Consider the following 17,746-nt stretch of genomic DNA (forward strand, 5'->3'; position numbering starts at 1 on the left):
GTACGGAGGCCCACCGTGGTTGCAACTGCTATGTGTGTACACGGGGCCAGGTGTGCCACTTTAGTCCTCAAACATCATGGGAAGCATTGCCATCAGTGATGTAATTTTTGGGAAATGGTGAATGAGTCTCTACAATGTTTTGAACAAAGGACTATCTTCCTTCAATTTGCAAGGTGGTTGTGTTCTTAGAAAACTCAGGGTGTATTAGAATCATGCTAAAAATAATTTATGCTTATACATAAAACCGAGTTAAGCTAAAGACACAGAACTTTTATTCACCAAAATGTCCCACAAGATTTTTAAATGTCCCCACTTGCAAAATGCCTGTGGAGACCCTCAATCATCATGACATTAAAACCCACTCCCGTGAATTTCCAGAACAGTCTTTGGTGCGGTACTTGGCACCTGTTGAGATCACTGCTACAAAGGCACACACCACTTCACTCCAGGAAGACCACTCTCTAAGACTCCCACCATGCTGTGAGCTTTGCTAATTTGCTTGTGAAATTAGCTTCCACATGGAATACTGTCTTCCAAATTCTGACCTAGAGTTTAGCCACCCATCACCCATCCAACCAACCATCCATCCATCCATCCATCCATCCCTCCATCCCTCCATCCCTCCACCATCCATCCACCCATCACCCATCCATCCATCCATCCATCCATCCATCCATCCATCCATCCATCCTGCATCCATCCTCTATCCGTCCATCCATCCCCCACCCATCCATCCATCCACCCATCCCTCCATCTATCATCCATCCAGCCACCCATCCATCCATCCTCCATCCATCTGTTCATCCATCCATCTACCCATCACCCATACATCCATCCATCTATCCTGGCCCTCTGTGCCAGGCCCTGTACAGTACAGGGACTTAAGGACCAAGGATGAAGCCAGCCTGACTCCTATTCTAAGGGATCTGTCAGGTAAGTGGGGAGTGAAACATATAGATAGACATCATAGACAATGACAATGCAATGGCCCAAGTGAGATGACAGAGTGAGGTGTGTTTGGCCATGCAGCTTACAGGTAAGACTACCAACTTTGGTCTTGAGCACCTGAGTTTGATCCTTACCTGGGCAGGTACTCACAGTGTGACCTCAGCAGAGTGGCTTTAATCTCTGGGCTTTGGTTTTCTCTGCTATAAAATCAGAGATTAAAAAACTTGAATGTCCCAAGGTTGTTGTGCCAGTAAGTTGGGAGAAAGATCATGGGGGGTCCACATGTCGTGGTGGGGGTCTCAGAGAATCAGAATTGGCCAGTCACTGGCTCCTTCCTAGCAGACCTACATAGCCAGCTGCTCTCACCTGACGGTACACAGGCTGTTCTGTGGCAACCAGGTTGGGCAGATTTCTGCTGACGGGATGATTCGTAGATTGATTCAGAGTTCACTGAACTTCCAGGGCTGGCCCAGTGTCCTCACTGTGTCCTGGCCTGGCTGGAATGACCCTGCTCTGGGCGGGATGCTTGGCTGGGGGAAGGCGGGTGAGTCAGTAGCTGCTCAGAGGCCCTTCTGGGGCCTGCCACTCACCAAGCTGAGCCCCTGCCATGGGCCAGCCCCGAGTATCCAGTGACGCTGGAGGACATCAAGATGAACAGATGCTCCCTGACCCCAGGGAGCTCCCAGTCTGGTGGACAAACACACCATGGACACATCTCATCCTTTTAGCGTGTCCATATTACCCTCAGCGACTTCCACATTACTAGATGGCTAGTGGCTACGCCTTTGTCCCCATCACCTAAAACCTCTCAGCTGCCTCTGGCCCGCTGACCTCTTTCCTCTGGGGCCCCTGTGGCAAACCCCATGCTCCCGCTCAGAGGAAGACTTCGACCCTGGTTCCAGCACTGCTCAGCTGCCGTACGCCGCCGCGGGGAGGAGGAAATCACCCCACTTCCCCATCTTCCCCCAGCCCCAGTGTGCTCCCCAGCCCCATGGCCTACAAAATAGCAAACAGCTGCTGTGACCAGGGCTGCCCAGACCCCAGGGGCCGGGGGGGAAGCAGGCCAAGGGGAACTTGGAGAAAGAGCTCTTAATAACATACCTTCCCCAAGCTGCTTCCAAAGAAACTTCTCCTCACAAATCATTCCATAAACACTTAGCAGGCTCTCAGGAAAGCGTGCACAGCTCTCACCCGGCTATTAGGAGGCTCCTCACAAGTAAATTGAGACCAGGCAGCAGAGGCCTGTGCCAAATCCCCTTTCCTGCCCTCTTCCCACATGGGCGTCCTCCTCCCCCACCCTGGGCCCTTCAGTTCCAAGGGCCAAGGTCTCCTCCCCTGCTGCTCCGGCCTCTCCTCTGACTCTGGCCCTCTCTCCCTGCTGAGCTCAGGGTGCCCTGCTTCCCTGGAAACCAGGCGTCCTCCCCAGCATGGCTGCTAGGTTTCCAGAGAGCTCTCCTGGGCTGCTGTGTAGACCTAAATCCTACTGAGACTTCCGAGGGCCACACCACCAGGCCAGGCATGGACAGACTGGGCCAGCCCACGGCCCCACTCTGTCCCAGCCACCCCTCAGCAGAGGCTGCTGGTGCCTCTCAGGCTGTGGCTGCTCAATAGGGAAATAACTCCAGGTTCATCCAAGTCACGAGCTGGAAAATCCCTCCCATCCAACAATCCCCCTCCAGGGAGAGCATTGTGCAACCCACTCAGCTGGATAATATCCAGCACTTGGCTAATAGCCAATGGGGATCGGGGAATTGTCTGATTGTTCGTAGGTTGACACATTTGCTTACAGGTTAGCAGCTTGCTTGTGTAATGACTTTCATTAGGGTCTTGGAGAACAACAGTAGGAGCTGGCACCCCAGTCTAGCTCTTCATCATCATAGGCTTTGGAAAACACTTCAAGAATGATCGCCCCTTTTTCTAGGTTTATCCAATATCGTTTTGAAGAACAAAAGGCTCTATTGTAAACAGAAATCATGGGTGAAATAAATAAAACATTCAGATGAAAATAACCTGCAGATTTGTAGGCACTGCAATTAGCGTGGATGGGCTTTGAGAGACAGGCCCTGGGCACAGGTCTCCGGTCAAGTCCCAGCCACCAGTGATTGGAAAGCTGACCATGGGCAGGCCCCTGTAAACCTTAGTTCTTCAACTCTAAAATGAGGATAAATCTTACCTATCTCGAAGAGCTGCCGGGACCAGCTCCTCCTGCTCCACCACCTCTTCACAGGAGGTTAGTGGAGGCCTCCCAGGGAACCCAGAGGCTGGAGGCCTTGCTACAGCACCAGGCCTTCTGCTGCCCCCTCCAGGAGTTCAATCACAGGTCACCCATTCAACCTTTCTTCCAGCAATCATTGAGGAAGCCTCTTGTATACACCAGGCACTGAGCAAGACAGTGACCAACACAGACACAGGCCTGCCTCATGAGGAGCAAGCAGAGAAGGGGGACAAGCACAAAAGGACAAGTGCTGACCTGTAGCCACGGTAAGAGTTACAGTGGCCCTGAGTCAAATGACTGAACGTTTCCTTCCACAGGGCAGGGAGTCAGACTCCAGGCTCCAAGCTGCACAGAAACTGAACTCCAGGCCCAAAGGCACCCGTGAGAAGAATCAGGCTTCTTGTGTGTTGGCTGTAGTGGGAGAAAGAATGAAGGAGGGGGTCTAGACCACTATGCTGCTGCTGCTGCTGAAGGCGAAGATGATGGTGATAGCTACAGTTCTCAGAGCACCCACCTAGTGCCAAGCACCATGCTTTGCTTTCATTGCGGATGATCCTCACCACAACTCTGTAACTACAGACGGGACGCTGAGGTTCAGAAAGGTGATGTGAGTCATCCGATGTCACACATCTTGGAAGCAGAAGGGGCAAAATGGAAGCCCAGGACTGTCTGACGTCAAGAAAACATGGCATTGGGCCCCTTCTGCGGACCCGAAACAAAGGAGTCACCTCTGGAAACAGTGAAGTGGGCACCACTCCAGTGTGTGGTCTGTAGCCTCTTCCAAAGCTAGTGTTCCCAGATGTCGGGACCTGAATATCCAGCCCTGGTTCCCTGCCCCTTTGCGCCCACCATTATCCTCCTTAGACATCTCAGTCCCATATACATCCCTGAGGAGTCTTTTTTTTGGTAGGGGTCAGGGGATGGGGTCTTGCTCTGGCACCCAGGCCGGAGTGCAGGGGTATGATCACAGCTCACTCAACTTCCTGGGCTCAAGTAATCCTTCCACCTCAGCCTCCCCAGTAGATGGGACCATGGCCACAAGCCACCAGGCCCAGCTAATTTTTTTATTTTTTGTACAGACAAGGTATCACTATGTTGCCCAGTTCCTGGCCTCAAGGGATCTTAAGTTCCTGGCCTCAAGGTATCCTCCCACCTCAGCCTCCCAAAGTGCTGGGGGTTACAGGCGTGAGCCACCACGCCTGGCTCCTGGGGATTTTTAAGTAGAAATTCCTCCACTCGACAGTGAGGTGGTGCTGCCTGTCCACCTGCGTGCCTGTCCTCACATCGCCTGGCTCAATGGGCCCTAGACCGCCCACCTCTCTCCATCACGCCTGCCCTTTCCCTCCCCAAAGCTTTGGCACACATTGTTTCTTTCCCTAAAATGCCCTTCCTGTCTTCTTCTAATGGACTCCTACCCATTCCTCAAGGTTCAGCTCAAACTCCACTTCTTCCCAGAATTTGTGATTCCTCACCTTCTGGGAAGGTGACACAAGAGAGGAGAAAAAACACTTGTTTTCACTTTAGAAAACCTGGCCCTAGCCCTTACCTAATGTACAACAACTGTGAACAAATCACATTTCCTCTCTCTGGATCAGTTATCTTAACTATAAAATAGGGCTAACAGACCAGGCTTGGTGGCTCACGCCTGTAATCCCAGCACTTTGGGAGGCTGAGGCTGGTGGATCACTTGAGGCCAGGAGCTCGAGACTAGCCTGGCCAACATGGTGAACCCCCATCTTTACTAAAAATACAAAACTTAACCGAGTGTGATGGCACGCACCTGTACTCCCAGCTACTTGGGAGGTTGAGGCAGGAGAATCGCTTGGAGGCTGGAGAATCGCTTGAATCTGGGAGGTAGAGGTTGCAGTAAGCCGAAATTGCACCTCTGCACTCCAGCCTGGCAACAGAGTGAAACTCTGTCTCAAAAAAAAAAAAAAAAAAAATAGGGATAATAATTATTACTTTGTGAGCTTAAGATGGTGACTAAATGAGGTATGAATATAAATGCTCTTTGTAAACAACAGAGTGCACCGGGCACGGTGGCTCACGCCTGTAATCCTAGCACTTTGGGAGGCTGAGACAGGCAGATCACTTCAGGTCAGGAGTTTGAAACCAGCCTGGCCAACATGATGAAACCCCATCTCTACTAAAAATTCTCCCTGCAAAAAAGAAAAGAAAAAAAAAAAAGGAGCTGGATATGGTGGCATGCACCTATAAGCCTAGCTACTTGGGATTCTGAGGCAGGAGAATTGCTTGAATCCGGGAGGCGGAGGTTGCAGTCAGCCAAGATCATGCCATTGCACTCCAGCCTGGGTGACAGAGCAAGACTTTGTCTCAAAAAATAAAATAAACAAAAAATAAATGACAGAGTGCTAAAGGATATTATTTATAATCAACAATCTCATTGCCACATAAAGTGACAAAAATTGGCTTAGTCAAAAAAAGAAAGAAGGAAAAGAAAAATATCGACTTATCTAACTGCAAAGCCCAAGGGCGTGAGAGTTTCAGGCACAGCTTTATCTAGGGGCTCAAATTCTGTCCCCAGACCTGCTTGCTCCATCTCTCGGTTCTGCTGGTTCCCATGTTGGCTTCATTTTTAGGCTTCATATAGTGAAAAGATAACTACGAAATTAACTTCCAGGTTCAGGTTCAGCCAAAAAAAATTTTTTTTAAGAGTCCTGCTTTCTCAGTAGACCCAGCAAGTATTCAAAAAAGTAACCCATTTCTTCTAACGGGTCACGAGTCCATCCGTGAACAAGTCCCTGTGGCCAGGAATATGTGATGCTCTGATTGGTTGGGCCTATGTCTCACAGCCAGCTCTGGAGCTCTGGAGTTGGAGGATGGGGAAAACACTATCTGAAATATAGGAGCCAATGCCTAGGGAAGAGTGGATGAGAGGAACAATTACCCTAGAGCAAAAGCAGAGTCCTGCCACCAGAATAAAAGGGGAAAGGATGTTGAGGACAAGATAATAACTGCCCACACAGTCCACCCCTTTGATGGGCTGACATTCATGCATGCCTTTACTTGCATACAAAATAATACCTTCCCACTTCCTCCCCTCTCTCAAATAGAAGACAAATCAGAGACTCATAATACTGAGTTCAGAATCTCTGGGGGACTTACATTCTTTTCCTTCAGAGTTAGATGTGTTCTGAGGTCCTGCAATCTGTGGTTGAAAGACGATCACTCCAACAGACCATGACTCCACAATGGCAGAGAGAATTGGTTAACTGCAATAACAGTTCCTACTGAAAAGAGAGAAGAAAGAAAAACAGCACACGGCGCTACCGGTCCGCAGCATTCACCAGTTCCTGATGAACAGGGATAGCAAAGTCTTCCTGTCCTGGGTGGAGAAATGAGTTACTTGAATGGAGTGGTAGGCAGCATACGCTCCCCACCCCAAAGATGCCCACAGCCTGATCCCTGGAACCTGTGAATATGTTATGTTAAATGGCAAAGGGGAATTAAGATCACAGATGGAAATCGGGTGCTAGTCTGCTGACCTTAAAATCGGGAGAAAATCCTGGATTATCTGGTGAGCCACTGTAAGCACAGCGTCCTTGAAAATGAAAGAGGAGGCAGCAGAAGAGTCCATGTCTGAGTGATGGGATTCAGGAAAGACTCAATCAGCCATCGCTGACTTTGAGGAGGGAAGGGAGCCACGAGCCAAGGAGTGTGGGCAGCCTCTAGAAGCTGGGAAAGGAAAGAGGACAGATTCTGCCCAGAGCCTCTGTAAAGGAGCGCAGTCCTGACACTCTGATGCTAACCCAATAAAGTGCATTTTGGACTTCTGGCCTATGGGATTGTAAGGTAATACATTTGTGTTAAATCCTTGAGTTTGTGGGAATTTGTTACAGTGGCCATAGCAAGACAGCGATACAACAAATCCTACTACCACGATACTCCTTTTGTTCCCACTGTTATGCCTTTGGCTGGAATGGAACAGACACTGCCATTTTTGGCCCCCCTAACAATCTTGGGAGAAGGCGTAATCATCCTTAGGTTACAGATGAGAAAACAGAGACTCAGGTAACAGACAACTGCTAAAGGCAACCAGTTAGCAGAAGAGGGAGCCAACAGGCAAACCCTCGCCTGCCTGACTTGGAGCTGGGCTGGGGTCCTCATATAACTTCCTCGCGCGGTGGTCCTCTTATCTCTGCTGAGACCCTCCAGCCACAAGGGCTCACACCCTGCAAAGCCCCAGGCCTCCCTGCTCCCTCCTGGCCTCACGCCCTGCATGACCTGATGGATGGCTGCTAGAATAGCCAGCGGAGGGCGGCCAGAATGTCAGACCCTGGCCAGTCAGCGGGCAATGAATTCAGGACGCAGTTGCCTTGCTGGTGGGCCCAGGCTGAGCATCCCTACTCATAGGGGGCAGGTTCTGTTTATCAAAATCTAGACTTCTGCCCTCCTCTCCTGCCTCCAGCCTCCACACTCCCCTTGGCTGAACTGGGTTTTGGAATGCATTGCTTTGTACTAAATGGAGAAAATGTGGAACTTTGTCTTTCAAGATTTATTCTTCTCTGTGCTGTCACCTCCACTCCCATCTAATCCTGGAATGTCCCTGGGGTGGTTGAGGTGAGGGAGGGCAACTAGTGCTCCTCCGATTTCCTCCTGACAAATGTAAAATGGGCCAGGGGGGCCACAGGGGAGGTAAATCGATCCCAAAATGTGCCTTGTGTGCAATTTGGGGATGAGAGAAAGTTCATGTAGAGATAGGGCTCCAAGGATGCACTCCAGGGGCTGGCCTGGCCAGCTGACGACCAAAACACAGGTGCCTCCCTCCTCCCCAACACACACAACCCGCACACAGGCCCAGGCTTACACCCCCCAACTGAGTGAGAACAGTCAAGATCCCAGAGGCCAGACCACAAAACCTAAAACGCAGACTCCAGAGGGCAGATGAGACCCAGGGGAACATCTCTTCCGACCTCTTCATTGGCCCAGGGAAGGGAGATGACTTTCCTAAGGTCACATGACAAAGTCAGGACTACTGCCTCATCAAGCCTCAGTTTCCCAGGGGTAAAATGCAGGCTTGATGAGAAGCTCAAGCGGGGCAGAAATTGCTAAGTGAATGTGAGAGAGAAATAATAACAGCCCAGCAAGGATTGGGAGCAGTTTTCTTTCTTAATGCTGTGAAACTGAGGCTCGGAGAGGACCTTTTTCAAGATCACACAGCTGGCAAGTGGCAAAGCTGAACTTCGGACTGGCTCTGTCTGACTTCAGAGCCCACGGGTGCTACCTTTCACCACATTGTCATGTCACATGTCAGCATCACAGTGACCCTTTCCATACCTGAAATCTGTTCCAATTTGCTGAACCCAAGACCCAAGGGAGTGACTGGGAGGCCTGGGAGCCTCTGGGGAGAGGTGTAAGTCTGAACAAAGGTCAGACCCCGGCTTGACTGCAGTCCCCAGTCCCTCAGTTGGTCCTGTGTGCCAGGGTATACCCTGAAGACCAGCAGACAGCCCTGGCAGGGGGTCTCTGGGTGGGCAGAGCGTACATCATACACACTGTGGGCTTGGGCCTATGGGGGATGCCCTTCTTGACCCACCTGGGCACTTCTGATGTCCCTGTATCTGTCTGAGGCTTGAGGGGCTTCTTTGGGTGCAGGCCCTGAACGGGGTCCTCAGGTGCTGGGCACACACAAGGGGTCACTCAAGCACTCAGCAAATGCCTGGCAGGCCCTGTTCCGGGTTCTGTGTAGAGACCATCAGACCCAGTCCCTTCCCTGGAGCAGTCCCTGAGCAAGTGCAGGAGAGGCGGGAAGAGATAAATGACAGAAAGGGAGCTGGCACCTTCGCACATCCACTAAAGCCACCCCTTCCTGCAAACACAACGTTGTCTTGAAAAATATACAAATTCCTGTTGACAGTCATGGGCCAGGTGGCCCCCAGAGTGGTGCAGGGTCAACCAGCACAGTGGCCTGGCCCCCTGCACCCCAGATCTTCAGGCCAGAACCTGAATGGAGGGCTCTCTGACTCCAAAGCTGTGCCTTCCTCACAGCTCCACAGGAGGCCTGGCCACCTCCACTGTAGCCCACACCCTCTCCTATGCTTGCTGCTCCCACACCCCGGCGGCTTCCTGTCCAGGCCTTCCTGCCTCTTCTGCATAGACGGGAGCTAGATGGGGGAACCCTGGCCCCCAGCCGCCTGGGACGGTCTGGCATGAGTGTATGCAGAGCTGGCCCTCGAGCCAGGGCAATGGTCCTTGACGCGCCTGAGAGCATTCCTCGTCAATGTGACGTGACCACAGGGGTCACTTGGAAAGGGCGGGACAAATGGGTCACGGGAGAGAACAGGAGCATAGCAGGAGCCCCTCCAATCTGCACAGTGGTTTGCCCCTTACGAATCCTGTTTCCATACTGTGGCTCCCTGAAAGAACCACTACAAAGGAATGGGTGAAGCAAGGGAGGCTCAGAGAGCTCAAGTCACTTGCCCAAGGTCACACAGCCACACCACAGCCCAGCTGAGCCTGCCTGTCAGCCTGCCCCTCCATCCCAGGTCTCCTTCACCACCCCCAGCCCCTCTCTGGCTCACTTGGGTGGGCTCAGGGAGGCAGGGGGCTGGGCTCTGTGGCTGGGCCCCACCATGCGCACTGAGGCATTGGAGTTGGCAATGACGATGGAGCTGCCAGAGCTGCTGTCTGCCGGGAGGTGGTCACGGTCTGCAGACGCCACGGTCTGTTGGCTTTGCGAGCAGGATGAACTGGGGAGGCCCACCTGGCCCTGGATAGGTTGGGGTGCTCTCAGCAGAGCCAGGGGAGACGGCAGCTCCACCAGGGCCCTCTTGTTTCCCTGCTTCCTGCTGGAGTATGGGGGCAAATAGCCCATCCAAGCCTCCTTTGCAGGGCAGGTAGAGTGGGTGGTGCACTAGGTGAGGGGTGCACTGCAGGAGACCAGGGGGACCTCAGGCCAAGGGCAGCATTACCTGTCCCCCTTGGAAGCCCAGCAACTACCTAAGCATGGGCACTCTGGAGCCACACTTCTGGGTTCAAATCCCAGCCACCTGTGTGTGACCGTGGGCAAGGTCACCTTCACCTCTCTGTCCCAGCTGCCCCATCTGTATGATGATGCTGATACCAATGTTTACCTCATAGGGTTGTTATGACAATTAAATACTGACCCTCATAACCAGCAAGTCAGGCAAGGGCTGGGACATGAACGTAGGATCCCTTTCAACAAAGGCACAGCGTATGCATGGGAAAGGCTACCCTAGAATTGCTTCAAAAGCCTCTTCCCCTCTCCAAACCTCAGTCTTTCCGTCTGAAAAGTGGGTGGGTCAGCCTACTAGGTCTCCAAGTCTCTGAGGGGTTAGCCACCCAATGTCCTGTGCCCCCTTGAGCGCTGATGGAGGATGGAGAGGCAGCAGGATTAGGCAAGTGACCGTCAGGTCTAGGGCTGAAGACAGTCTGTCCTCTCCACTCTAAGGACATTGGGAGTGGTGGCAGAGGAGGGGATGCCCTTATGGGGGTGTGGAAGACCATGTCCCCCATCTCACTTGCCCAGCTGACTAAGGCCAGGCTCCTTAGGCAATAGGGACAAGAGCAGGATTGGGGCACCCCAAACTGCTCCCCAAATCAACTTCCTTTCTTAAAAAAATCTCTCTGGTGTGGACTGACAAAAATTACAGAGCCATTTATGACCAGACAGACATAGGTTCCCAACCCGCCTCTTCCACATAATGCTGTGTAACTTAGGCAAGACACTCAACCTCTCTCTGCCTTCAATTCCTCGTCTGTAAAATGGGGTTTATGGTCCTTCCCTCACAGGCGGATGGGAGAGCTCCCTAACCAGAGCGGGTGCTCGGAAGATGCTGGGCCGCTGGGTCCTTCTCACCTTCATTTGGTGATTCAATCCAACTACCTCGATGCCACCTAAAATGGACTAGGCCGTGTCGTGGGCTGAGGACCCACATAGACCAGCATCAGTCCTGCTTCCAACCAGCTAAAGGGTCCCAGGAGAAGCCAACGCTGTGACCAAAATGTTGAGATGTGTGAAGGCTTCACGATGGAGGTGGAGGCAACTGGATGTTTTACCATGATTATTGAAGTCAGATGATCCAGACGTGGACTTTATGACACTATTCTATACGATGTTGTGTTTCATGAATCACCTAAAATGATCTCAAATACTATCGTCCATATGTAATAGTCTCAAAAACCAGATGTCAGGAAGCATTGGAGGATCTATCCAACTTTGCCTCCCCTGGACAAGCTCCAGTTTGTCCATGGAGCCCAGAGTAGGCGGTTCTCCAAAGTAGAACATTCCTTCAATGTCCTGCTTTGGAGAAATGTAGGGTCCCGGGCCCCACATTTCTGGTGATACAGCCAGAGATGATAGTGGTGTCCTTTGCAGCCTGCCGCTATTGGCTCATGGCCACTCTCCCCTCTGCTCCTATCCTGGGTGGCCTGCAGGTGGGCTGAACCACAGGCGGCAAATATTTGCTGACCGAGGGAATGTATTGTCATTGAAGACCACTCAGCAGGTGTCTGCATGTGAGGGGGTGAAACAGGGGGCAGTGGCTGGGGAAGGAATTGCCTGAAGCTTCGCACCTGTGGGGCAGCCCAGACAGTGGATGACCCAGCCCCAACCCTGGTCAAGTTCAAAGGCTGAGGGAGAAGACAGGGGCTAGATCAGATGCTTGAACAACAGGGTGCAAGAAGTAAAGATGTCATCAAAGGCTGAGGTGACAGCTCTGCAGCTGTGCTGAGCCAGAAAGAGCTGGGCACAAGAAGACTGGTCCGGTCCCCACAGCAGAGTGAGGGCAGGGCACCAGCAGCTCCTGGGGTAGCCCACATATTCAGAGACACCCCCTCACAAGGAGAGGGCAGGGTTAAACATGAGTGGCCGGGTGGAGTGTGGCATATGAGCGTCAGGACCCCATAGAAAGCCAGATCTACCCTCGAATGTGTGCAGCCTCACAGGGCACTCCTGCAGGCGGGGATAGCAGTAACACCCCCTTGAGGTGTTCAGGGCGGAGTTGATGGTGGGCTGACACTGTGGGTGGGTGCTCGGTGGAGAAGGACTCACCTGCCTCTAAATCAGGACCAGCCCTCAGCTCCAGGGCTGCTCCTAGTGAAGCTGGCCCTGCCCACCACTTGTTTAAAAATATTCAGAATAATACTCAGCTGCATCTTGTCAAGCATCTGCTAGGTGTCAGACACTTGCTGAGTGCTTTGTAGGCCCTGACACATGGCAACTGCGTGAAGTAGGTGCTACCACTTCCTCCCTTTCCAGGCGAGGATACTGAGGCTGGGGAGCTGAGGAGACTGCCTGAGTTGCAAAGCCAACATTCAACAGAGGGCTTTGGGGACCGCCAGCCAGGCTGCAGGGCCCTGCTCGTCCTGTGACCATTCCTTCCTGCAGCTTGCCACCTGGGCCACTCAGCTGGCCCAGAACCACCTGCTGCCTTCTGTTATCCCTAGAACAGGGAACAGTGGGGTTCCTTAGAACAGACTGCTGGGGTGCCCACTGGTCCTGTGGGCGGAGAGAGACTCTGACCACTACCTTAGGTCTCCCACTCCCAGCACGGAGAGACTCGGTGGCCTCATGCCCTGTGGAGAGATGAGGGCCTGGGTTGGGGGGAGTGAGATGAGGGCCTGGGTTCGGCCATTGCTGGGCAGGGGTCCTCAGAGCAGCCACGAGTCCAGAACTTAGAGGGGAACTCACACAGCTTGCCATACCAGGGGCTGCTGAGGACCCCGGCCTCCTGCTCCCAGCTGGGTTCTGGCCACGTCTTGGAAGAAGGGGAGGCAGGGAGCAGGAACAGCCAGGTCTCCCGTGATGGGGCCAAGGCATTGGAACCTCCCTGCTCACTGTCTGGGATGGGGGCTGAAGAAAGAGCACAAGGGCCTGGAAACTTGGGACGTGTGGAGTGGTCTTTGGAGAGCCCCTTACCCTCTCAGAGCCTCCGTTTCTGCCCAGTTGACCCACTGGCTGAAGTGTCCAGCAAGACAATGTGTGTGAGTGTCCTCGGTGGTCCCCTGCCCAAGCTTTCTACCACTGCTGTTGATACATGACCTCGGGGCACCTGTGTGACTGTCCTGGCCAGGGTCCAGGTGGGAGCGGAGCTGTGGTCTGCTCAGATAAGGAGCCCCTGGCTCCCAAACAGGATGGCAGCAGCCCCACTGTGTGATTTTAGGGACCATCATAGCAGTTAGGCAAACCAGGAAAATAATACTAACCCGGCCAGCTCCTTCCTGCTGCCAGAAATCACAGACGGGAAAGTGCAGGGTCCATGGTGGGCGGGGGTGCTGGGGAAGCCAGATGCCCTTGAGCCCGCCTGCCCTGGCACTCTGTGGGATGTTTCTGGGAAAGGCTGGGCAAGGGGGCTGGTCTCAGCTACTTATGCCCACCCCTCCCCTAGGTGGGACCCTGGGGTGGGGGAAGGGGCACCAGAGGAGGTTGTGCTGGGCTGGACTGGGGAGGCCCTGTCCCCGCCTCCATGTGACCGTGGAGGTCCCTGGCCCTCTCTGGATGCTAGGATTTCCATCTACATCAGGGGACTTCTTTCTGACTCCCTGTGATGCTGACAGTGGCTTGGGGGTCACATCTGCAGGGCCCTGCGGCTGACACAGGCCCAGGGAAGGGTTGGAACTCTGTCTCAGGCACTCCCCACCCCCCATCTCCCTGCAGCCCGCTTCTCCCATCCCTCACCCAGACTACCCACTTCCTCCCCTAGGCTCCCCACCTCCGAATCTGCCTCACTCATTCCAAGGGGATGCAGACATCACCCCCAAACAAACAGGGCTCCTCGGGATGAATCTTTGATAGGTGCCTGGCATACAGGAGGCACCTAGGAAATGTTCGCTTTGGGGAGGAAAGTTCCGGGCAGAGAGAAAAACACACTGAACGCCCGAGGAGACCCGGCCCATTTGGGTGCCAGGGTGGCCCATGGTGTGGCTCAAAGACCAAGATGCGGTGGGGACACAGTGGCGGGAGCGGAGGCTGGATGAGGCGCATGGGGGACAGTGAGGCGGTGAATGCCCGTGAGGTCTGTGCTGGGGAGGCCGCCGCACAGGACGCAGGTGCTTGAGGAAGAGGCTCTGCCCACAGTGTGAGAGGCACAGCACCAGGCCAAGGAAGAAGGCAGAGAGACCAGGGCGGCAGGCCTGGGGAGTGTGCTGGGGTCAGGGAGGACTCCAGAGCCTTGACAGAAGCATCAGGATGGCCCAGAAAAGGGGCACCCACCCTGTGCATAGGAGCCTGGCTGGGCTCCAGGGTCTCCCATTCTGGGGCAGGGGCCGGGAGGGCTCTGGTGTTCAGTGGCCACAGAATGTGGGGCCTGGTGTAGCCTTGGGGTGTGGACAGGGCTTTCACGAACTGTAAGAAAGAAATTTCTGTTCTCTATAAGTGACCCAGTCTATGGTGTCCGTGATAGCAGCAAGAGACGGCCTCAGACAGTGTCACAGACTGTGAGATGGAGCGAGGGTGCTCTAAGTGTGCGTGTTCAGCACTCAGTATAGCAGAATTCCCAGGGAGCAGCCGGTCAGCTCTACCCTAAAACAGGCTTTGGGCCAGGGATGAGCAGCATTCTGTGTGTCAGAGAACCCACTGTCCCCTACTAGGGACACGAAGCAGGACCCTGGCTGACACCCTCAGGGGGTCACCCACTCTGAAGACAGAGGTTGGACTCCTGTGCACGGGACTCCTGGACCCCTCTGCCTCAGCACAGCCCTGGCCTCAACCTGGCCCGTGCCACTAACTCTGTTGACTACCCTGGGGGCAGAGGGGCTGGAGAGAAAGGCCCGGGGGAGGACATGGGGTTGGGGAGAGGGGACTGCATCCAGGGCCTAGGGTTTTCCTATAACTGCAGGCAGCTCATGAAATCCTTGCAGCAGCTGTCAAAGGAGGCAGGAGAGGTGAAGTGGGTTCCCCAAGGGCATAATGCAGGAAGCCACAGAGTGGACTTGACCCCAAAGCCCTCACCCTTTCTCTTTCAGGGCTGCTGCCCCCAGAAGGAATGTGAGAGGTGAGAATGAACTTACCATACCACATGGCCTACCATGGAGGCCACAGGCTCTGCAGAGTTGCCAGCGCTGCTTGAGCCAATGAATTGTTAGTCTCAGGAGGGAGGAGAGGAGAAGGGGGAAGGGGAGGGAGGGATGGAGAGGGAGTGGAAGCGTGTGGGAACCCCTGCCTGGCTGCCTGGCACTCAGACACTGCTCCAGGGAGCCAATCCCACCCTTGTGAAGCTGATGGCGTCTTTGCCCTGAGTTGATTAGCCTCCCCTAGGGTCTGTGGGTCCCAGTGGGAAAGCTCCATAGGGTGCTGACAAAACACTGGGCTGGGCGCAGTGGCTCACACCCGGAATCCCAGCACTTTGGGAGGCCAAGGAAGAAGAATCACTTGAGCCCAGGAGTTCGAGACCAGCCTGGACAACATGGCAAGATCCCATCTCTGCAAAAAATGTAAAAAGTTAGCCGGGGATGGTGCTGCGTGCGCCTATGGTCTCAGCTGCTTGGGAAGCTGAAGCAGGAGGACCGCTTGAGCCTGGAAGGTCGAGGCAGCAGTGAGCTGTGATGGCACCACTGCACTCCAGCCTGGGTGTGAGAGGGAGAGGGACCCTGTCTCGAGAAAACCTGCTGAATCAAGGGCGCATGTCGCTGACGTTCTGAGGGGCTGTGGGTAATTCATGCCTCTCTGAGCCTCAGCTTCCCAATCCATGCAATGGTATGATGATCACCACTAGGCCCATCCCACAGGCTGCTGCGGCCCAGTGAGCTCGTGGCAGTGAGAGCATGCATGGCCCTCTCAGCCTCCTGCACAAGGAGGGTGTCAGGACCGGTCTCCTCCTGGGGGCAGGTGCTGAGTGTGCTTGGCACCCGTGGGATCTGGGTGAAAGGAGGCTGCTCCCTGTCTGGTCTGTGGTTTCATCTCAGCCACCTGCACCCCAGGGCCTTGCTCAGCCGAGCCCAGCCCTGTTCCTCTCTGCCCGGCCCTGTCTGTCCCAGGAGCCCCAGTTCCCTAGGCCCCTATTGTTCTCCCAACCCTTCATCCTGTGGCCCTCCCAGCCTGGAGTTCTGGAGACAATTCACATTCCATTCCGTGAATTCCACAGCCCCCACCCCTGCCCTCAGCCTCCTTCAAAGTGGCCGCTGGGGCTGGGGTCTGTCTTTGCAGAGGTGCCAGGCCACATGCCCCGCCCACCTCTGCCAGCTATGCCGCCTCTGAAGTTCCTCCAGCAGCACTGAGGAGGGGCCCTGTGGTCGAGGGTGCAGCCAAACGAGGCCCGACTGGGTGATTGAGCTCAGCTTGGCTGCACTTGTCTTCCTTGGACCTGCTGGGCACCCCCAGGTAAGTCACTGCACGATTGGACCTCAGTATCCCCCTCTGTAAAGTGGGGCAGAGACAGCAGGGTGGGACCGAGACAGCAGGGTGGGGAGGAGACAGCAGGGTGGGGAGGAGACAGCAGGGGGTGGCAGTCATGAGCATGGGCCTTGGAGTCAGACACCCTGCTCCCTGCTTTGACCTGAGCAGGTGGTCAGGTCTCTCCATGCCAGGTCATCCAGTGGGGAGGACACCAGTACCTACCTCAGAGGCTGTGGGATTTAGATGAGTTCCGCAGGTCCCCACCGTGATGGACTGCATGTGTGTCCTCCAAATTTCTACGTTGAAACCTTAACACTCAGTGCAATGTTATTATGGGGCCACTTGGAGGTAATTAGGTTAGGAGGACAGAGCCCTTGTGATGGGTTAGTGCCCTTATAAGAAGAGACTCCAGGGAGCTTACTTCCTCTCGCTCTGCTCTCCACCGTGTGAGGGTACAAGGAGAACATAGCCATCTGCGAACCAGGAGGCAGGCCCTCACCAGACACCGACCTGCGGGCACCTGGAGCTCAGACTTCGAGCCTCCAGAAGTGCCAGCTCGTTGTCTAAGCCACCCAGTCTATGGGGATCTGGTGTAGCAGCCTGAACAGACTAAGACACCACCAAGTTCAGGGCCCAGCCGAGATGAGCCTCGAGAGGAACAGCTGTTTCTCATGGGCCTTCCAAAAGCCCTCTCCCCAGTGTCACTTCCTGCCATTCTCTGCCCCGACACTGGGTCTCCATGTGGTGCTGCCATCTTGCCTTTCCTCATACTGCCCTCCGCATACCAGGCTTCTCTCAGCTTGTCCAATCCTCACCAGCACGCACATGCCAAATGGGAAGGGCATCCGTCTTCCCTAGGGACCTGCTGGGCCCTAGCCACGCTAATGTCTCCTACCTCCAATCTTCCCACTTTCTCATTCTCTCTGTGGAGCCTAGCGGTGGCCTAGCACTGTGTGCCCACCACACTCCCTCAGACTTGAAACCCCTCCAGCACATCTCCTTGGCCAGGTTTCTGCTAGACAGAGACTTAATTTGCCTTACGATTCAGCTCCCCTCCTGAGCTCCTGCCTGGCCTGTGAGCTGCCCTCAGGTGGCTCCCAGGCTGTTGGGGATGGCAAAAGGTGACACCCTCTGAAACACAGTGATCTGAGCATATAGGAGGCTGGGGTGTCCAGGGAAGGGGATCTAACTCTGTGGGAAAATGGGCTAACCAAGGAAGGCTTCTCAGAGGTGGTGGCACTGAGCTGAATCTTGAAAGATGAGTGGGA

This window comes from Macaca thibetana, chromosome 14 (genome assembly GCF_024542745.1).
Source record: "Macaca thibetana thibetana isolate TM-01 chromosome 14, ASM2454274v1, whole genome shotgun sequence".
Lineage (NCBI taxonomy): Eukaryota > Metazoa > Chordata > Mammalia > Primates > Cercopithecidae > Macaca > Macaca thibetana.